The 23,497-nt window shown below is 41.1% G+C and overlaps 1 protein-coding gene across 4 annotated transcripts in view; it reads right to left on the reverse strand.

Moving 5' to 3' along the window:
* TANC1 (tetratricopeptide repeat, ankyrin repeat and coiled-coil containing 1) overlaps positions 1-23,497 on the reverse strand; it is a 294,220-nt gene that overhangs the window by 132,163 nt on the left and 138,560 nt on the right. The window lies entirely within an intron of this gene.

Consider the following 23,497-nt stretch of genomic DNA (forward strand, 5'->3'; position numbering starts at 1 on the left):
CTTTAAGGTGTCTACAGAGACATGTAAGGACGCTTAAACACGCCCAAGTGAGGGAATGGGTGTGGTTTTGCTCGGAAGTGGCTTTGGATATGCGTCTCCATATGCACAAAACAAACGCCTTAAACATAGGTCTGCAAAATGAAGGTCTACATTTAAGGCACCTGTTCAGCGATGTAGACGCAATTCTCTGTAGGACGCCGATGCATGATTAACACGCGACATGTAGGCCACCTCTTAAACAGCCACTGAGATCAGCATCTTATAGAGAATCAAGCCCTCGGTGTCAGAAGAATTTGGTTTCACAATTACCGGTAGTCCCCTCTTCTCTGCAGGCAAAAATCTCTAATAGATTATCTTTTTCAGGTTTTGCAAAGATATTCACCAAGTTCAATCTGAGTTGCAGCTTAACAGAGCATCCAGGCCATCCCTACTATATCTCCAAGGGTACCAGGATGCCCTATGACTCTGACAGTACATGCCCATTCACCATCCTTACCATGAAATACAGAAAAGGATGTGGGAAATATCACACACTGTACTCACTAAGACTATTGTGCCAGGCAATCCCTGTACAGAAAAATTATTTTTTTTATAGCTTTTTATAAAATAGACGCACCATTTTCTAAAAAAAAACAAAAAAAAAACATTATTCTGGTACAAATTATAAACACCACCAGTTCAATTTGCAACAACCGAAAATTAACATTCCTTGCTCCAAATGTTTCTCAGCTGAAGTCACTGAAACTTGTGAACCTGCCAGTTTATATCTGTCTTAGTCCTAATTCTTGAAAAGTCATAAAATCTGTTTTATACTACATGCTCCATGGTGCAGATACTTATTTTTTTTTCCAGCCCAGCCAATTAATATATGAGCTATTAATCTTAAACAATTAGTTAAACCAAACTGACATTTTAAAAGACTTTCCATTTGACCTTTTTCAAGTTATCTAAATTTTGAAATGTTTTATGGGTAGAAATGAATATTGTTTTCTCATTAACTTTTGGTAGTGCTAATACCAGGAATATACTCCAATAAGGAAGGAAAACATGTTCTCTTTTAATTTCTAAATAGCAAGGATTGTTATCATGAATCTTACTTTGCAACCATAAACCATCCTCTCTTAAAAGGAATACACAATAAAGAAAACTAGTATTTCAGCCTGTTACATTAACGGGTGCTAGAATAGATTAGTCTGATTCAGTATGGCTATTCTTCTTATGTCTTACCCCCAAATTCAGGCTCCCATTTCCCCTTTTACCTTCCCTATTTCCACCTTTTTTCACTAACTTAAAAATATGTTTCCTTTCTCTGTCCTTCACCTCCTTAGAACTCCCTCTCCATTCTCCCTTTCCCCATCAACTTTCACTTATTCTTCCAGCTCCTATCTTCAGCTCCTTTCTCTCACAAGCCCCCTTTCTAGCCCCAGCTTCAGTCCCAGTCCTTTTCTCTCACATGTCCCCTTTTGCAGCCCCCTTCTCCCACTTCCCCTTTTTTTATCCCCAGCTCCCTTCTCTCACATATTCCATTTTTTTTAGCCCCAAACCCTTCTCATACCTGCTCTTCCAGCTCTCAATTCTAGCCCCAGCCTCTTTATCACACCTGTCTTCCTTTTCAGCCCCCGAATCCAGACCCAGACCCCTTCTCTCACAACTCACCTTTTGCAGTCCCAAGCTCCAACCCTCTTCTATGAACTGTCTTAACAGCCTCCTACACCAGATCTCTTTTCCCAAGAACCCCCCTTTAAAGCCGCCTTCTCTCACATGTCCCCTTTTTTCAGCCCCAGCTCCAAACCTCTCTTTAGCTCCTCCCCAGCCCCCTTCTCCCATCTTTACCCTTTCAGCTTCCAGCCCCCTTTTCTCACATGTCCCTTTTTCAGCCTCCTTCTCACACATAGCCCCTTTTCTGCCCCCAGCCCCCTTCTCTTAAATCCCCATTGTCAGCTCCTTTCTCTAACATGTTCACTTTTTACAATACCAACCCCAGGCTCAGCCCCCTTCTCCCACCTACCCCTTTTTTTCAGCCCCTAGTTCCCTTTTCCTATTTGACCCCTTTTGCCTCTGAAGTGTGGCTTGGACCCTGGTCCATTCCCAAGAACCCCTCTTTAAAGCCTACTTCCCTCACATGTCCCCTATTTTCATCCCCATCGCCAAACCTCTTTTTAGGCCCCCACAGCCCCCTTCTCCCATCTTCTCCCTTTCAGCTTCCAGCCCCAGCCCACTTTTCTCACATGTCCCTTTTGCAGCCTCCTTCTCATATATATCCCCTTTTCTGCCCCCAGCCCCCTTCTCTTACACGACAGCGGTTGTTTTTACTTTATCTTTTGGTCTCGCCCAGGGTTTCCTCGGCAGATGGAGAGAGGGCGGGAGGGGGGAATCGCTGCCATAGTGGTTGCCACTGGCTCCAGGCTCACAGCGTTGCTGAGGGAAGGCGATGAGGAAACCGCCGCAGGCTCCTGGCAGACAGAGAGAGTTCTATTCTACTGCACATGTGGAGGCACGGAGTTTCAATGCGCATGTGCGCTAAGGGTTTTATTATTATTATGTGTGTGAAATTTTTTAAAAACCCTCTTCTTTGTCCAGCTAATGTTAATTTTTTTCTATAATATATGCAATAATAAAGTGCAAAAAGGAGAAGAAATTTTTATAGGCAGAAGAAAAATGAATCACAGTAAGAAAGGCCTTTAAGAAGCCATTGGATACAGTTCAAGATCTTATTGCTGACCTACAAGTATGTTCATTCTCAATATCTCTTCTCTCTCCTTATACACCTCCCAGAGAACTCCGTTCCTCAGATAATTCGCTCTTAGCTTTACCCTTCTCTTCCACTGTCAATTCCAGACATTGTTCTTTTCATCTAGCTGCCCCCTATGCCTGGAATAAATTACCCGAGTTTGTCCATCAAGCCCTTCCCTTCCCTTGTTTAAAAGCAGACGGAAAACCCACCTTTTTGATATAGCCTTCAATCCTCAACCCTACTTTTCTGCCGTCCAGCCAAGCCAGCTGATTAATCTTAGCTGTATCCATGACATCCTGTTTGTCTGTCTTGGCTGTTTAGATTGTAAGCTCTTTCGAGCAGGGACTGTTTCTTCATCTTTCTGACTCTATGCATCTGGTAGTGCTATAGAAATAATTAGTAGTAATAATAATAGCTTTATTTATATCCCTTCATACCTATTCAGTTCAAGACGGTATACAGTAAAGTAGAAATACAGTATGGATACCGCAGGAGCAGGTATAGTGGCAAATGAAGATTACAGCTTTGGTTTAGGGGGGAGGGATAAAGGAGGGAGGGTGCGCAGGTAGGAGGGAGTGCATGTTGGGAATGTAGGTGGGATGGATGGGTTTCAAAAGATCAGATAAACTTGTTGAATAAGTGGGATTTCAGAGATTTTCTGAAGGATTGGTATGATGGAGAATTCAAGAGGAGGGCACTTAATGTGTTGTTCCAGGTGACTGCCTGGAAGGATAGTGTCCTATCAAGAAATTTTTTGTATCGACATCCCTTGGGGGTAGGGAATGAGAATGGAAGAGTATTGTGGGAGGGGCGGGGATGGTCCTGAAGAACGAAGTGCTTCATGAGGTAGGTGGGCGAGGTGCCAAATATTGTCTTGTAACAGAGGCAGACGAATTTGAAGATGATTCTGGCTTCGAGTGGTAGCCAGTGCAGTTTTCTGAAGTATGGAGAGATGTGGTCAGATTTTTTTAGGCTGAAGATTAGTCTTACTGCCGTGTTTTGGATCGCTCTTAGTCTCTTCATGTTTTTTTTGTGGGATCCTAAGTAGATAATGTTGCAGTAGTCCAGTGAACTTAGGATTAGAAATTGGACTAGTAGCCTAAAGTCAAAGTAAGGTTTTAGCATGCATAATTTCCATAGTAGGCAAAAGCATTTACTAATCTTCTTCTTCAAGGAACCCACGTCAACACGAGGACATCCATGGAAAATCAGGGGAGGGACATTGCATGGCGACACCAGGAAGTACTTCTTCACCGAGAGGGTGGTGGATCGATGGAATGGTCTTCCGATGCAGGTGATTGAGGCCAGCAGTGTGCCTGATTTTAAAGCTAAATGGGATCGAAAGGTGGGATCTCTTCGCAAAGGAAGGTAGGGGAGGGTCATTGGTGTGGGCAGACTTGATGGGCCTTGGCCCTTATCTGCCGTCACTTTCTATGTTTCTAATCAGGATGTTGGTATGAGTGTCAAGGGTGTGTTGTTGGTCGATGGTGACACCAAGGATTTTTATGGTAGGGTGGATTGTGAAGATGCTGCCGTTTAGGTTGATTGAAGAGTTGATGGTTTTGTTTGACGGGGTTGCCATGAAGAATTTGGTTTTATCTGGGTTTAGTTTAAGTTTGAAGTTTTTTGTCCATTGAGATACCTGGTTGATGACTGAAGAGAGGAAGGATCTGGTTTCGGTCGATAGGGGGGAGATGGGGATGATGATTGTGATGTCGTCTGCTTAAATGTAAGATTTGATGTTCAGCTTTGACAGTGCTTGACCTAGAGAGGACATATATATGTTAAAGAGAGTGAGGGAGAGAGGGGAACCTTGTGGGATGCCACAGGGGTTGACCCATGATTGTGAGTAGAACTGGTCACTGTTCGACTTGATAAGATCTGTTTTTCAGGAAGCCCTTGAACCAGTTTAGAACTTTGCCTGTAATTCCGACAGCATCAGATAGTTAAGTAGGATTTCATGGTCCACCAAGTCAAAGGCACTACTCAGGTCAAATTGGAGAATTAGTGCTTAGCTCCCTGCACTAAGTATGTGAGAAATGTGATCCATGATGGAGGCTAGTGCGGTTTCAATGCTGTGGTGTTTGTGGAATCCCATATAGTGTAGAGAATTTATCCAGATAGTTTGTTAGGGCAATGTTGATCAGGGATTCCATCAATTTGGTGATGAAGGGGATGTTGGCTACTGGTCTGTAGTTGGAGATTGACGATACAGGGTCCTTGTGGTTCTTTATGATGGGAGTGATGAGGATGTGGCCGTGGTCAGTTGGGAATTCACATTGGCCATCCCTTGTGAGATCCAGTCGTAGAGCAGAGCTTTGAAGAGTGTGGGAGCCAATTTCATGATGATGGGTGGGCAGTTGTTGAGACAGCAGTGGGAGTTGGCATATTTGTTGTAGAGTTGGAGGAATTGGAACCAATTGGAAATTTCAAAGTGATCCCAGAGCATGTCAGTTGGGTGGAGTCGCAGTGGGAAGGGGGAGGGCAGAGGGGCAAGTTTTGGAAGGGTACGCTTAGCTTGAAGATTTTTGTTTTGAAGTGAGATGCAAAGGACTCCACGGATGGTACTTGGGTAGAGGGGCATCTTTTGTGGCGATTAACATCGAACGACGTGTTAATAAGTTTGAAGAGTAGTAGTAGTAGCAGTAGTACAAAAAAGCAAAGGAGTAGGGTTCTGACACGTCTTCCAGTCAATGTAATGTTTAATCAAATCAAGACCTGACAAGGAGCCATGTTTCAGCAAAGAACCACCTGCATCACGAGTCACAAATTCTTATATCATGTAAATATTAAATGATCCCAATAAAAACAGTTAATCTCTCACTGTGCTTCACAAAAAAGCATCCTGCAACAGTTGAAAAAGGGGAATATACAAACTAATGAGATTTTTAATTGTTTTTATTGGGATCATTTAATGGTTACATGATATAAGAATTTGTGACTCCTGATGCAGGCAAGTGTCTTGCCGAAACACGACTCTATGTCGAGTCTTGATTTAATTAATTTTACATTGGATTAATAAAGAGTCTTGATTTGATTAAACTTTACATTTGCTGGAAGATATTGTATCAGAACTCTACTCCTTTGCTTTTTTGTTGGTTTTATGTGGGGGAAATCTGTTTTTACTTTTCTGGGGTTTTTTTTTACCCTGCTCTCCTTTAAGAAGCTACTGCATAAAGGACATGCTGGCATTGTCATCTTGATATAGGGATGTTAGATCATTTGCTTTATTATTTTCCTTTGATACTCAACTTCTGGAAAACCATTTGGGGTCAAATTATTACGATATTGGAAGTTCCTTTATCACTATCATATGATATAGTATTATTTGGAACGATATTGTTAAGCAAGAAACCTAAAAATGCAAATCAGAATAAATTGCTCCTCATCATGACAGGAGTGGCTATTGTGATAAATCTAGCTCTTCTGCTAACTTTGTCTCAGGTTTAACTAGAAGGAACAGTAAACCCCTATGCAGGAGAGCTGACCAGGTTGGCCCTGCCGATTATGAAAGCGCTGACTTCCCTTGTACTAACTTTGATGAGCCAGACAGAGACTGCCAGGGAGAGTTCAGCCTAGTTGCAGGTTACTCTCCCAAGCCTGCTATTAGAACTCAAAGAAACTCAAGAGCCAGGGAACTACATCTCCCAGAAGGCCAGAGAACTGGCAGGAAGCTGTCAGATAAGCAGACACAGCTGCAGAGGGAGCTCTCTCCCTTCCCCCTCTTCAGAGCAGGGAGGGGCAAATTAGAGCCCGTTAAAGCCAGGCAGCTGAGTCCCAGAGAGGGGGAGGTACAGAGGAACTGGGAGCATGATTTCTCTCCCAGAATGAATGCTGAGGAGTTGGGAGAAGAATGTGAAATGGTGGATCTTTCAGAAGAATCTGAACCCACCATTAAGAACCATTTGGAAGTTTGTGAACCGATGGATATTGGTTTGACCAGTGAACCTTGGGAGAGGTTAGAGATTATGGACACAAGCTGAGAGGTGGGAAGAATTTTGTTACTGTTTCTTACCTGTGTGTTCTGACTTGGTGAAATCCTGAGGCTAAGCTTTATGAGTGTACAGCAGAACTTTCTGACTTTGGAAAAATTAACCTCTGAAACATTTTGTTATATTGTTTTTGCTCCAAACTGCTTGAACCATTTAACTACAGACTCTGCTCCTTAGCTCCCCTCCACACAGCTGGAGAATAATTACCACTGATAAGACTCTGCAGGGAATGTCAGCTACAAAGAAGCTCCGTTTGCATAATTCCCTAGCTGCAGTCAGCCTGCACCAGAATGTCAGGGTGGTTAGTATACTGTATGATTTTGGAAAGTCTTTTTGTCATGAACTTGGTGTTTTGTTCTTCACTGCTTCACCATTGAAAAGAGCATTGCTAAAACTTACCACTGTCTTTGAAGGCTGGTGAAGAGGACTATGCTATGGGGGCTGAAGTCCAACCATAATTCTGATTTTTGTGGTTTCTTTATTTTTTTTCTTGTTTTTGATAATACATTCATTCTAGTGTTGGTAAAGCCAAGGTGGCCAGAGTGGCCCTGTTATGTATACTTTGAGTTTTGAAAGAATGTACTGTAGCATATTACAACCTCCTGGTAAATACCAGAACTTTCTGACCCAGGGTCAGAAATAAAAGTACATTTTTATTCTTGAACCTGAGTGTGTGTGTGATTTCCTTGACTATCTTCACTGTGAACATTGGACCTATTGTTTTCACCCTAGGCAGTTGCCTAGATAGCCTGAAGGATTCCCTGGTTGAAGGAAACGCGTTGGGAGCAGTTACAGTCACAGTGTACCCAGCTCGCTGCGGTGATACTGAAAAATTGGGATAACTTGGATTATAGTTTTTGGTGGGAGTCCTTATGTCAAATTTATAAATTTGAAAACATTTATTCTATACAGAGGGGACATCATAGTAAATTTAAGGAAATTTGGGGCCCATTAACAAATTACTGCAAGTTATGATATTAATATTATTTCCCTTTTGTTTTGTGAAAGAGTGTTATACACATCCAGGAGGGGAGGGGAGGGAGGGAGGTGGGATTTAATAACTGCATATTATTTGATTGGAACAAAGTGCAGTATGCTGTATTACTTGTTTGTTCTTCTGTTTGCACTATGTATTTGATGTAAAAATGAATAATAATTTTTAAAAAAACACAAAAAACTACTGCATAAAGGACTTGCTGACAAGGATATCAAAAAGAGAACTTGCCTGCCTCTAATGACTTTCAAAAAGGAAGAGCATAACAATTCCTCCCTAATGTACCCTCCTTGTATATATCTTTTCTATTTACATGTTCCTGTACGTCATGTTACATCGTATGTCTCTGTTTTTATCCCCCAAAATTTTAAACTTTTTTTTACTGTAACCTTGTACACCGCTTAGACAGCTATTATAAGCGGTATATCAAATTTTAATAAACTTGGAAACTATTAAAGATGCTTAAAAATTAACTAAAGAGGACTATAAGAAAAGAATGAAAAAGGCCCATCACCAGTTGAGATGGTTAGAAAATATTTCCGTGAAACTTTAGCCATTCCATCAGAAAATTTACCTCCAATCGTTAGAGCTTATTATTTGAATATAAAGACGCCACAAGGGGAATCCACTCCTACAGAAATTCCGGTAGATAAAACAGTGGACATGAATTTGTCTTCATTTTTGGAAAACTCCCTTGAGGTTGTCACCAAAGAACTACCATGCTATTAACTCTAGCCTTGGAAAGTGATAGGGAATTTATCCTTCGCTTGTATTTCTGTCATATAAATGATAAGTTTTTAGGCTCTAATGTTCGAGTGTTTCCAGATTTGGCTCAGAAAACCCAGAGACATAGGAAAGAGCTCTTGTCCTTGAGGCCAAAAACTCTTGCTTTGAGGGCATTATTTCTTGTTAAATTTCCTGCAAAATGTTATGTATCTTACCAAGATAAGAATTTTCTTTTCTTTGAGCCTAAACAACTTTTAGAATTTATTGAATCAAAAGAAAGGTTGGTAACCATGTCTAATGATGTATGACCTACCATCTGGCTGTAATTCGGGAATCTAATGCCGTGACCTTAAGTTAATTTTTGTTATTTCTGATGGAAGTTATTTCTTTTCTTGATCCTCATTTTTGTGGACTAAATAAGAGATAGTTAATGTTTCCTTCATATGTTTTGTTGAATATAATTTCTGGATCTGTGGCAATTTGCAAATGCAATGCTTATCTTGAAAATTGAAAATCTTATAAAAAAGATTGGGTGGGGGTGAAAAGCTACAATAACCAGGAATAAACAGCAGAGTTGTAAAATAAGGTATCAGTTCCACTAAAGAAACCAAGGAGTACTAAGCGACTATAAGAACATCCTTGCTTGCCCTGAGAGGTTTAGGTCTTTGTTGCATAACTCTACAAGATATATTCTTTATCAGCACTTTCAGGTGACATCATCCATGTTATGTGACTATGGTGAGCTACTTATGTTTACAAAACCCACTCACAGATATTATAATAATAATAATAATAACTTTATTTATTGCAGTTGAAGCAAGCCATTCAGGTTGGGTTCCCAGAATGGAAAAATCTCAGTAATCAGTATAGTTTGCCACTCTTATGCTTTCAGGTGGACTTCCTGGGACATCAGGCTGCTCAGTGGTACAAATTAATATCTGGATTTTTAAATAAGAAACCAAAGACTGGTCTTCGGGACATTTGGAGCACTGAGATCAAGCATCAAATTACTGCATCACAATGGCTACGTATTTGGGCTTGGAAGATGAGATGTACAGTGTCTGCATCTATGAGACAAACTTGGTTTTTTCTGTTACATAGATCATTTTGGACCCCGGTTCGTTTATAGAGGTTAGATAGCTCTAAATCTAATAGATGCTGGCACTGTCATCTTGAAGCTGGGACATTAGATAATTTGTTATTCTATTGCCCATTGATACTTGCTTTCTGGAAATCAATATGGGGTCAAATAAATAATTTGTTAGATAATCCGGTGGCATTATCCTATGACACCGTATTGTTTGGCATGACAAAAGCCAAATATCCTCTAATAACAATAAGCTTCTACTCATTATGACAGGGGTTGCCATACAACAGATTACGAATAATTGGAAAAATTGGGATAGGCTGAGTTATAGCTTTTGGTGGAACTCTTTGTGTCACATATTCAAAATGGAAAGAATAATTGCCATGCAGCAGGAGAATTTTAAGAACTTTCATGTTATTTGGGAGCCATTAACAAGATACTGTATAGATTGAAATTATGCATAGAAATTAAGATGTTAAAGTATAAGAACATAAGAAGTTGCCCCTGCTGAGTCAGACCAGAGGTCCATCTTGCTCAGCGGTCTGCTCCCGCGGCGGCCCATCAGGCCTAGTGCCTGAACAGTGGTCCCTGATTAATTTTGTAACTTACCTCTAATCCCATCCCTATAATCTACCTTTACTCTTATCTGTACCCCTCAATCCCTTTGTCTTCCAAGTACCTATCCAAAGCTTCTTTGAACCCCTGTAGCGTGCTCCTGTTTATCACATCCTCTGGTAGCGCGTTCCATGTATCCACCACTCTCTGTGTGAAAAAGAACTTCCTGGCGTTTGTTCTAAACCTCTCCCCTTTCAATTTCTCTGAGTGCCCCCTTGTACTTATTGATCCCCTTAATTTGAAAAATCTGTCCCTGTCTATTTTTTCTATGCCCATCATGATCTTGAAGGTTTCTATCATGTCTCCTCTAAGTCTCCACTTTTCCAGGGAGAAAAGCCCTAGCTTTTTCAGTCTGTCAGTATATGAGAGGTCCCCCATGATTATATTTTATGTTACACTTATTGTAAGTTTTAAAAATGAATAAAGATTTATAAAAAAAACAAAAAATAAATAACTTAATTTTTGTATACCGCTAATACCATACCCAGTTGAAGCTAAAAATAAAACCTGCATTGAGGAACAAAAGTATTCTGAGGTATATTTTTAATTTCATGGTTGGGACCGTATTAAAGTAGGCAATTTCTTTCCTTCACAGAAAACGGAGAAAATGATGCCAGATTAAATGATGAACCAATCCACATCAGCTATTAAGTGTCTCAAACCAGATTCCCAGATTTACTGAACTAAAAATTCTGCAAATCAGATGAGACTCCAGAAAATTCTAGGAAACAAGGTTGAAAAAGGAAGGGGTTAGATAATTACATCCAAATCTCTAATCTATTATTTTTACATTAACTAAATCATCTCATTCTGACACAGTTCTGCCCACTTGACTTGCTCCTCCCATGCTACTATAATTTGAAATATCCCTCATTTGTCCATTCAGAAATTTTTTTAAATATATGCTTTGGTAGTGTAAAAATCACTTCCAATAATTTTCCTTACTGTATAGCACCTGTGCTCCAAAGAGACAAATACAAGTCATATGAGCAGCATCGCAGAAATGTCTCACATCTTTGAATACCAGTGGTTGAGAAAATGTTACCCAATGCATAAGGATCTGTGGGAACTCAAGCAAGCCAAATGTGTTGGAATGATGTCAATGCACAGAATGCTGATAAAAAAAAGGGAAACAAGAGCCTGGCATGATTTAGCATGCTGTGGAATTTCCAATGACCTTAAGACTCAATAAAAACCAGCTTGCTTACAACACTTAGAAAGCTACCAATTTACATCAAGGCACAAATGTAATGATTTTATTGTACAACCAGCTATCAGCATTAAAGAAAATTAGTTGTTAACATAAATATATAACAGCACAAAATTCAGTTGCATATTAACAGTATAATATTTAGACCCCAATATATGGAATAGGATATACACTGTGTCCAGAAAAATTTGAACCATCAAAAACAGAATGGCCACTTTTATATCTATACTATTGTCACACTTGTTCCTCAGAATGCCACACAATAAAGTAGTGTGGTAGCCGTCCTCACAGGAACTGAATGCAGTGTGATTTTTTAGTTATATATTAAATATATATATATGGACCCTAACATCCAGTTCACAGCTACTGTCGATGAGCACGAAATTTCATTTTTGGATTTGAAAATTTTTAAATCCCAAGGGACATTATTAACAACTATTTTTTGCAAACCAACTGACAGGAACAGTTTACTCCATTATCACAGTTTTCATCCTTGTCAACTCAAGGACAGCTTACCCTTTAGTCAATTCTGCGCCTCCGCAGGATTTGCCATTACATACAGGAATACAAGATTCAAGCTCGTTTTTAAAAAAATAGGTTTCAACAGAGAGGATACCCTAGATCAGTGTTTTTCAACCGCTGTTCCGCGGCACACTAGTGTGCCGCGAGATGTTGCCTGGTGTGCCGCAGGGCCGCCATCAGGGCAGTACTACCAGTCCTGCATTCAGGGGCCCGGAGCTGACAGGGGGCCCGAGGCAGGGGCGCCAGTAGCTCGCCAAGGCAAAGTGAGTCGATCACCCAGGACTCACTTTGTCTTGGCGATCTAATCTATCGAGCCGATAAGTCTTCTTCTCCCCGACGTCAATTCTGCAGTCGGAGAGGAAGTTCGGGCCAGCCAATCGCTGCCTGGCTGGGCGGAACTTCCTCTCCGATTGCAGAATTGACGTCAGGGAGAGCATGCGTCGGCGTCGGCTTTGGGGCCTGTTATCCATTGGTGGGTCCTGTTCCCCGATGGCAGCGGCAGTGGCAGTGGCTTGGGGAACGGCAGGGAGAAAGAAAGAAAGAAGAGAAACAGAAAAAAAGAAAGAAAGGTCAGGGAGAGAGGAAGAAAAAGTTGGGGGAGGGAATGAGGTGTGGAGGAGAGAAAGCATACAGGCTGATAAAAGGGAAGAAAGATTGGATGCACAGTCAGAAGAAGAAAGTGCAACCAGAAATCACCAGACAAGGTAGGAAAAATGATTTTATTTTAAATTTAGCAAAGTGGAGGCAGTATTACCACAGTTTTCAAAGAAATTTGCCCAAATAACTTAATAGTTAACTGGGTAAATTCCCAGAGATGAAAACTTCCCTTCACTTACTATGCACAGTTCTGAATTTATATCTGCTGTCTATATTTTACAATATGGTCACCTTTTACTAAACCGCAATAGTGGTTTTTAGCACAAGGAGCCTATGAGCGTCAAGAGCAGCGCTGGGCATTCAGCGCAGCTCCCTGCGCTAAAAACTGCTATTGTGGTTTAATAAAAAGGATGGAGGGTATATTTGTCTATTTTTGTATGCTATAAAAACCAAATACAGAGAGAGACTGAGAGCTGTTGACGAAGAGCTACGTGTGTGTCTTTCTTCGATTCCAGCCAGAATATCAGCTTTGTGTTCAGCCAAACAGGCCCAGGTTTCGCACTGAATAAAGTATTTTATAATTTTTCACTATTCTGTTTACTTAATATTTCATAATAAAGTAATTATAAAATACTTTATTTGTGTTTATTTGATTCCTATTCAAGAGAATTACTTTATATATAGTCAATATAGGCACAGAGTTAAATTTTTTAACATTTTCTAATGGTGGTGTGCCTCGTGATTTTTTTCATGAAACAAGTGTGCCTTTGCCCAAAAAAGGTTGAAAAACACTGCCCTAGATCAATAATATATCAAGCATACACAAGAGCTAGGTATGCACATAGAAGGCTGCTTTTACAATATAAGCAAGATTCTACGGAAGATAAAACCACCATATGCGTCCAGCAGTTTTCCCCCCTTGCCCATACCATCAAAAAAATAGTGCTTAAACACTGGCACGTGGCGCAATTGGCCCTAGGATCTGATTGTGAACCCCCAATTTTTGCCTACAAAAGGGCTAAAAATTTGGGGGAACTTATAAAACCTTATAGGGATCAGTCAACTCATACTCACAATGGCCATTATACAGTGTCAGTGGTGTGAATTCGCCCCAACGGGGGAAAGTTGGGAAAACCCTCTGACTGGTAAAGTTTATCCAGCTAAATCTAGAACGGATTGTAACTCTAACCATGTCATTTATATGATTACATGCCCCTGTCCAAAATTGTATGTATATAGGGCGCACCACCAGGTCCATGAGAGTCAGGCTCAACGAGCATAAATCCAGGGTCAACACGGGAGCTGAAACGGCTCCCCTAGTCCGTCATTGGTCCCTATTTAAACATAAGATTGCTGACTTAAGGTGGCGTATAATAGATACTGTCTATGTAGGGTGGGAGGGAGGAAATATTGAACATAGGCTTGACATTAAGGAGCTCCGCTGGATGTATGAATTGAACACCATGAATCCTCATGGTCTTAACCTCAAGAGTGATTGGATGACAGCTGCAATATGATCGCCTCAATATTAATGGCTTTTACCCTTATGGATGTCAGCTGTAGCTCCATAGTGTATGTCCTGGTTTGCTTTTTGTGAGTCCATTGGCCCGTTTGTGGGGAGTAACGTTATTAGGTTCACCTAGAACGCCGCGGCCATATTGTAGCCTTGGCAAATATGCAGGGAATTAGCATTTTGCTAAAGCTCTGAACCATTCTGGTAAGCATAGCTTTTGTATTTTTGATGCTTAGTTTTATTATTTGTAGGCTTTGGGTCGCTGATGTATTTCTTCTTGTTTATAACTTGTTCTGTCCCTAACCCTGATGAAATCTTGAAACGCGTCTGTGGGGACCAAGGCAGACCCGTTCTGAAGCAAAAGCTAAGTAACAAACATGCATTTGCTAGTTCACAACTAGTTTACAACTATGTTAGTCCTGTTAAACAAAGTACTGGCACTAGCACTTTATAAATTATTAGTATAATATAAAAGAAAGTATTTAATATTTAATATATAACTAAAAAAAATCACACTGCATTCAGTTCTTGTGAGGACGGCTACCACACTACTTTATTGTGTGGCATTCTGAGGAACAAGAGTGACAGTACTATTGATATAAAGGTGGCCATTCTGTTTTTGAGGGTTTAATACATTTGAAACCTTTGTGCTTATACTGAGTTTGTGACAGAAAAATTTGAAGCATTTCTGAGTGCTTTATTTTTCAACAGGATGGAGTTCCAGCACATCAAGCTTGCAGAACAGTTGAGCTCAATTAATGAAACCCAGAATTCATTGAGCCAACAGCTCAGTGATGTTGAAGACTTTGTGAATACGTCAAGTCACTTAATCCTCCCATTGCCCCAGATACACTAGGTAGATTGTGAGCCCCCAGGACAGATAGGGAAAAATGATACCTAAATGTAAAACCGCTTAGACAACATCCATTGCTAGGCGGTATATAAATAATTAATAAACTTGGAAGACACTTTGAACATAAATTATGAACGAAGGAAAAAACAAAACAAAACAGTTGTACTAATGTATTTTCAAAGGTCACACAATTGCAAAGTATCTTGAAACTCTGTAAAGGGTCCCTTCCCCCCCAGACTCCATGTGTGAGGCTTTCTTCTTAAATCACAAGAGGCCTAAATTTAGAAGCCCCAAAACTGGGCATGGATAGAGCAATAATAGGTGATGAGATGAAGTTAGGTACTTAGAGGGATTCTGTATAATTGGCCTAAAGTTAGGGGTTCATTTTGTACATGGATCAAAGATCTGCACACAAAGTAATTGGCTAAATTGGCATTAACAAGCATTTAATAGGCAGTCAATTAAAGTTATATGGAAATCTGCCCTATACCCTATTCTGTAACACATGCACCTAAATTTCATAGTGTGCAACTTCAAATGATGTGTGGCCATGGGACAGGTATGGGCAGGAGCAATCCCAGAATTTAGAAGCAGTGTTACAGAATACCTGTATTTTTGCAACCAGTTGCAAGCATAAATGCTCATGCCCAAAGTTAGGCACAAAGGCCGGATTCTTTATACGGTGCCGATATCGGCAGCCACTGATCGTGTGTCAATCACACAATGTTAAAAGCTATGAGAAAAACTACTTTACGGGTGAGGTACTTGAGAGATGAAGCTGAAAGTAGCTCCGGTGGAGGTTTCATTAGTATGGTTCGCACTACATTAAGGTCCCACACTACTGGAGGAGGGATGAGAGGTGGTTTGGTAAGATAACGGCTTTTCATGAATGTGGAAACCAGAGGATGCCCCAATAATGGTTTTCTGTCTAGAGATGCATGGTAAGCACCGAGATAAACTCTGACTGAGCCCAGTTTTGAACCCAGTATTGGAGAGGTGTAAGATTCAAGCACTGATAGTAGAGGGCATGAAATTGGATCTAGTGAGTGAAGATTACATCAGCCTGTGAATCAAGTCCACTTGAAATGATAGCAGCATTGTGTGGAAGGTTTTCTAGAAGCTTCTAATATGACTGACACTGGAGCAGATAATGTGAAAGCATCTTGTCGTTGGGAGAGAAGAGAGATCTCTTTTCTATGTCAAGAGGGTTGGAAAGATTTGCAGTGTGATGGGTTCCTGTGTAATGAAGTAAGAAAAAATAGAGAGAACAATGTTTTTTTCGACCACCAAGGAGCTATGAGGATCATGGTGGGTTGCTCCTGGTAAGATACAAGTAGAATCTTCCCGAGTAGAGCTACTGGAGGAAAAGCATAGAAGAATTTGCCCTTCCAGTTTAGGAAGAAGGCGTCCGACTCCAGATGATTGGGAATGATTATCCTGGAACAGAAATCTGGAAGTTTGTGGTTATGGGGGGCAGAGAAGGGGTTCACTTCTGGAGTCCCCGAGGTCTGGAATGTCTGTTATGCAACAGTTGAGAGACCACTTGAGGTTATAGAAGTCTGCTCAATTTGTCTGCCAAGATGTTCTGATTTCCTGCTAGGTAGACTGCTTTTAGAAAAATGTTGTGGGGGATTGCCCAATTCCAGATTTTGATGGCTTCTTGACATAGATGGTGAGACCCTGTCCCACCTTGTTTATTCATGTAGTACATGGCTACTTGATTATTCTGTTTGAACGAGTACTTGATTAAGCAGCTGATTTTGAAATGTTTGTAGAGCATTGCGGATTGCACAAAGTTTGAGGAGGTTGATATGGAGACTTCTGAGGATTCCAGGTGCCTTTAGTGTGGAGGCCATCTAGTATGGCAGCATCTATTCTTAATACTTTTTGATGCTGAGGAACAGGGAATAGAAGACCTCTGAAATGATTGGTGGGCGACATCCTCCACTGAAGAGATTGATGAAGCTCTAAGTTAACTCGTAAGTGGTGTGATAGTTTCCCATTGGCTTAAGACCATTGGTTCGAGAATGACCACTGAAGGATTCTGAGATATAGCTGGGCAAATGGAGTCACATGAACTGTAGAGGCATCATTTGATGTGCTGTGATGAGTTGAAGAGTTGAAGACTGTTTGGCAAATTTGAATCAGAACTTGGAGTCTGTGGAATGGAAGGAAAGCACAGGATTGAGTTGTGTCTAGGAGAGCCCCTTTGAATTCCAGGTTTTGAGTGGGATGTAGATGAGATTTGTCATAATTCACTGCAAAGCCTTGAAGATGTAGTGTCAAATTCATGGCCTGGTTAGATTGTTAAGGTGTTGGGGCCTTGACTAGTCATCTAGGTAAGGGAACATCTGAAAACTGTATGAGTGGAGGGCTGCCACTACAACTATCAGGCATTTCATGATCACTCTGGATGCTGATGCCCGACTATTGGAAGTACTGTGCACTCACTTGAAAGCAAAGGTATATTCTGTGAACAGGAAGAATAGGAATATGAGTATATGCTTCTTTGAGGTTGAGAGAGCATAGCTAGTTGTTCCTTTGCAACAGGGGTAATAAGATACCCAGAGAAACCATGTGAAATTTCTCCTTCACTAAGTATTTGCTGAGAGCTCAAAATTGTTCGGATGCCTCAGTATAAGAAAATACTTGGAGTAGAACCCTCAGTCCCTCTCCTACAGGGATACTTCTTCAATGGCATTCAGCTGGAGGAGGGCTGAGACCTCTTGTTGAAGGAGGGTCTTCTGATGGGAGTTGAAATACCACTCTTTTGGAGGATGGTGTGGAGGTGCCAACTGCAGTCAAAGGGCATAGTTCTGCCACACTACCTGAAGGACCCAATGGTTGGTTGTTATTAGAGACAATCGTTGGTAAAAATGGGACAAACAACCTCCTATTGGTAGAGTTGAAAGAAGAGATTTAAGAATATTGGCTAAGCTCTCGAGAGTGAAGTCAAAAAGACTGTTGTGACTTAGATTGTGATTGAATTTGAGATTTCTTAGTTCTCTGCTGTCTGGGACATTTTTGAGATGGAGCTCGTGAGGCAGTGGATGGAGAAACATGTTTAGTAAGTGGGGCATTTAGACATAAAACTTCCTTGATGACTGAAGTTTAGATGATTTTGAGGACAAAAGGGTGACCATAGAGTCTTCATGTCTTTATCTTCTGTGTTGTCACCAAACAGCTCTTCCCCTAAACAAGGGATGTTGGCAATGGTTCTAGGCACTGGCATCATGGTCAGATACCCTATGCCATGCCTGCCTCCTCATGGCAATTGAAACTTCTGATGCTTAGATGTTACATCAAATGCATCAAATACAGAGCATGCCATGTATTTCCTTATTTTAAAGAACATTGATCATATGAGGAGAACTTTTGAATCAGAAACTTAAAGTAAAAAGTCATATAAAAATTGTAGCAGAGTATTCTGCAGATTAGCATAGAGCCTTGAAATGCTCTACATCCAAACCTATTGAGAATTTTGCCTTCTCTTCCTGGTGCAGTTCAAACATAGGTCCTCAAACTGTTGGACTTTTTAAAATAGATTCCACAAATAGTGATTGCTGTTACAGCTGCGATTTATCAAAACCTGGGCAAGATTGGATCCTGTACAAGGTGTCAAGTTTACATGGGGCAACTGGTACTAATAGTGGTGTTTTCCAGGTTTTGAACATAACATCCTTCATCAGATTGTGGAATGGTAACGTAAGACAATCTCTGGGACACTGTTCATAGTCTTGGACAGCAGTCAGCAACCTGCAGCTCTTTGACCGTGTGCTTGCAGCTCTTTTTACTTTACCTCCTGGCATTGAGCTAACGCAGTCCAATTCATTTTTCTTGCTTCCAGGTCAGCGGAGACTCCTACAGCTGCCTGCCGCTAACCTGGAAGACTCTCTTATGCCACGTCCCAGCCTCTGTCAGAACTTCCTTTTTCTGCCCAGGTGGGACACGGCAAAGGAGAGGCTGCTGAGTTAGCGACAGGCAGTTGTAGGAGTTGCCGCTGACTTGTTGAAGCAAGAAAGAACATATTTGTGAATGGGATGGGGGGAAGGAAATATGTTGCAAAAAGGACAAGAGTGGTGAGAGAGGGAGAAATGGACATAAGGTTGGAGGGGAAGGAGAGATCTAATTTAATCTAGAATATAAGAATAGCCTTACTGGGTCAGACCAATGGTCCATCAAGCCCAGTAGCAAGTTCTCAGGGTGGCCAATCCAGGATTTGTGGATCATTCTATGCCTATAAAGGTTCAAGGAAAGTTGCAATTACACATGAGCTTATTCAAACATGGGGAGTTTACCAAAGAAGCCACGGCAGCGGATTACAATATGAGAAGAGAGCATGCTAAATAAGAGCCAAACATGCAAGGGGAACTTACAGAGAATACATTGTGGGAATCTACAGTTTAAAAACAAAAAGAGAGCGAGTAAGTCATAGCAATCATGCTGGACAGTTGAAATGGCAAGATTATGGAAGGCAGTGCTTGGTTAGCTTTGAGAAGTCTATTAGGATCATCCTGCTAATAGGTAGTTTTTGTACAGATGTTGCATAGGGAGAGAGAGAAATATGGGCATGGAGTAAAGGGGAGGGAAAAATGGACATAGAGGTAGAAGGGAGAGAGAGGACGAGAGATCTTGGACCTAGGGAACAAGGGAGAGAGAGAGAGAGAAGGAGACATGTTGGGCATTGGAATGTATGAGAGAAAGGAAGAGAAACACAGCATGTGGAGAGGGGAGGGAGAGGGAAGAAAAAGGGATATATTGGATCCTGGAGCAGAAGGGTGTAATGGATAGATACTAGACAATCGAAGACAGGGAGGGGAGAGGGCAGGAGGAAAGAGAGAAGGGACAGGGAGATGTCAAGTTAGGAGGGCAGAGAGGGGAGGAAAAGGGAACAAATGCTGAGCTAGAAGGGCAGAGGGAAGACATTTTTTTGACACTCCCATTATCAGTCACTGACACCATTTGATGCTGATGTTTCATACAGCTGACGTTGAGCAGCTGATCCTTATCTGCTCTGATGCAACAATGGTGGTGCCATGAAAATCTAGCTGCATTGGATTGGATTCATTTGGACTGTATGCTGTTAAGCTAAAGTTAAGCTACAGTTAAGCTACAAACAAGACATCTAAACTATACTGGATAGTTTTGTTTAAAGCTTTTGGAATTTTTTTCTGAAAGTGGATATGAAAGAGAATGTTAAGTAAGTGTTTGCTGCCATTAAACACTGGTGTGTGACTGGAAAATAAAATTTTAAAACAGGGAGGTTTCTAGCTAATGATTGATATGGGGAGTGTTGGAAATTTTTTCTGATCACCCAAGTCTCAGGTTTTTCCTACCCTGCTAAAGAGAGATTTCAGTATATTCATTTATACCCAGATCACATTAAAAAATCATCTCTCAAACCCCCTTCTCTACCTGTTGTGGCTCTTTGTAAATCTTGGGTCAAACATTTTAGGAAAAAATGGTTCTTTGCTTTAAAAAGGTTGCTGAGCCCTGGTCTAGGGCATCAACCAATTCTGCTGTTGGCTCAGATTCTGACTACATCTTGATAGAAGCCTGCCCCATTTGTCTCATAAACTTTGTGAATGACAGACTTTCAGGTGGAGATCTGCATCGAGGAGGAGGAAGTGATGGGTCTGAGGGAATTCCGTAAGGTTCATTTGCAGATAGGTTTGGATAGTCAGAGGAAGGTCTATGTGATAAATCTGAATCATACTCTTCAATGTGTTGCCTTGGAGATGGAGAACATCGAGAAGAATGAGGTGAACGTCAAGGCAAGCTTCTAGATGAGAACAATGTGGTGATGGACGAGGTGATCATCAAGATCATCAAAGTGATTGTTGAAGGGAACGTCGAGCATCATGTCGAGGTGAATGATGGGATGTGCTTCGGGACGAGCCTTGATGTCGAGCCAAGGGACATCGAGGTGTAGAAGAGGAACTATGCTCCCTGGAAAAAGCAGGTCTCCTCAATGTAGATTGGTGATAGTGTGTCAATCGAGACTGGTCCCTCAATGACCTCCTGGGACAACGCTCAGGCCGAGATGAAGATGGATGTGGTGTAGCAGATTGTTGCATTAAGTGTGCCTGTAGCATACCAGCTAGTTCTCTCTGCAGCAGTTCCTGAATCCAGTCCTCTAGGGAAGGTACCGATGGTGCAGGTTGTGGGCATCAGGTGTCAAGGCATACCTCAGAGGGGACAACAGCTGTAAAGATGGCGATCTAGTCTGAACACGTCAACGCCAATGGATGCCTGGAGAAAGAAGGATGCTTCTTAGCCTTCTTATGATCCTCTCCTGATGGCGGTATGTTCAATGAATCCGATATTGATCTCGGCGTCAATAGTACCAGTCGATGCTGATGCCAATGCAGATGGTCTTGAGGGATTGGCTCCGGAGTCTACAGACACGGTCGATGTTCCCGAAAAGTTCCCTGAAAAGTTTCTCAAACTAAAATTGTCTAGCTTTAAGAGACCTTTTTTGAAGTTTGGAACAAAGCGGGTAACAAATATCATGGTACTCAGTACCTAGGCACTGAACATAGCAGTTATGTGGATCAGAGCTGAGATTGTCCTATTACACAGCGTGTACCACATAAAGCCACTTGGAGTCTTGGACATTGAAGGAAACACTGCTGATGCTAGGTTGAAGGACTCAATGATCCAGGGAGGTCGAGTAGAAGTTAACCCAAAAATGATTTGATGATCCGGGCTGAAAACAGGCTTGGATGAACCCAAAAAAGAAAATCGATGAATAAAAACTAACATTTTAAGGGAAATCAAAATAAATGAAATAAGACAAGAAACCTGATTGGGAAGGCACAGAAAGGTTAGTTTTACGCACTTGGATAAACTCCAAAACATAGTTCTCAGCTCCATAGAAAATTGAGAACGGACCATCCTCCATGCTGATGTAAGGTAGGAAGGCACTCGCACATGCCCTGTATGGGTGATCGAGACTCTTCAGTCTTTTAAAGTGATAGTATACTTTTGCATTGTCCGTACGGGGCTCAGTGGATGACATTACCCACATGTAAGAATATGCAGCCTGCTTGTCCTGGGATAACAGCACCTAAAGCATGCCATTCAAGGTTAGGCACCATTTATAGAATTGTGCCAGTATATTAAGCCAGAGTTTTCTTGGTCTAAAATACTGATGTCTAACTCAACTCACCCCCAAACTCTGCCCCTAACCATGCCTACTTTTCGGGTAGGTGCCAGTAGTCTACCTGAAAATTAAATTTTTTCCGTTTTTTAAAATGTCACTGTTCAATTAACAGCGTCGATTGAACCAATTAAAAAACAGCAAGCGCTTTTTATAGAGTCAGAGCCAAAGTGAGCACTAAGCTAGTATTCTAGAAAATCAAAATAGCCTTTATAGAATATTAGCTTATCACAGACCTCCTCGGTGCCTAATTCTGGGCAACCTATACATAATTTCCCCTTTCATCTCCAAATTTAGACACTGCCAGTACATTCTAAACCTGGCTGCTGGTCTGGCCTCCCACTCACCCAATAAAAAAAAAAAAAAAAAGTTGCAGGGCTTAAAATCTTCCACCCAAGCCTCCGTACTGCTCATTCAAAGATTAATCATAAGCATGGCAAGTATGGATATAATCACCACCTTTCTCCCCACCCTCCAACACCATCCTTCTGGGCTTAAGTAAGGAACGCTTCAAAGTGGCAGGATTTGGGGCCAGCGAAGAGAGAAAAAAAAATTAGGGCCGCCATGCTGTCAATCATCAGAGGTAATTTAGGAAGTTGGGAGTGGGAACCACATAATTTTATTTTATATTAGGCAGATAGGAGGAAGTTAAGTAATTAGATTATAAGCTCTTCTGAGCAGGGACCGTCTCTTGCATGTACAATGTGCAGCACTGCGTGTGTCTGGTAGTGCTACAGAAATAATAAATTGTGTTGTTGTAGTACAAGAGGATTTAGCTACCTAGTGCTGATTTTCAGTTTAGTGGGTTTTTTATTTTTAAGTTTATATATTTGGTTTATTATCAACTAAACAGCAATTTCTAGGCAGGTAAGTTTGGACATCTTAAATTTAGACTCCTATAGTCAGATTCTTTTTTATACACCTAACAATGGCTGAATATAGGAGCTTAAACTAGGCACACATTACTTTCAGATCCTATATGACACCCAAAATTGTGCGTGTTTATTTGCATACACAATCTGAGTACTGAGCCAATTAAAGCCAATAACTGGGCACCAATAATCAATTATTGGTGTTAATTGACAACAATTTAGATTTACATGTGCAACTTACTGCAAACTATTCTATAAAGATGCACAAGTCAATCTTTCAGCACACAACTGGAAAGGCGGCATGGGAGGAGCATGGGGGGGTCAGGTGCGTTCACTAAAGATGCATACACTATTACAGAATTGGGGGGATCCGCACCTAATTTATGTACAAGGATTTACATCAGGTTTCAGTTGAAATAAATCCTCGTGTCCAAAGTTAAGCATGGATCCTGGCACTATCAGCTACCAGCTATGCCATAAATGGTGCCCAACTCAGAGCTCTGTTTATAGAATAGCTCACTTTTTTCAGTGCCCAAATTTGAGTGCCATTTACAGAATCCAGGACTAAACATCCAACTGCTTGTATCCACATTTCATAAAGACCATAGACAATCCCCTAA

This window comes from Geotrypetes seraphini, chromosome 5, assembly GCF_902459505.1.
Source record: "Geotrypetes seraphini chromosome 5, aGeoSer1.1, whole genome shotgun sequence".
Taxonomy (NCBI): domain Eukaryota; kingdom Metazoa; phylum Chordata; class Amphibia; order Gymnophiona; family Dermophiidae; genus Geotrypetes; species Geotrypetes seraphini.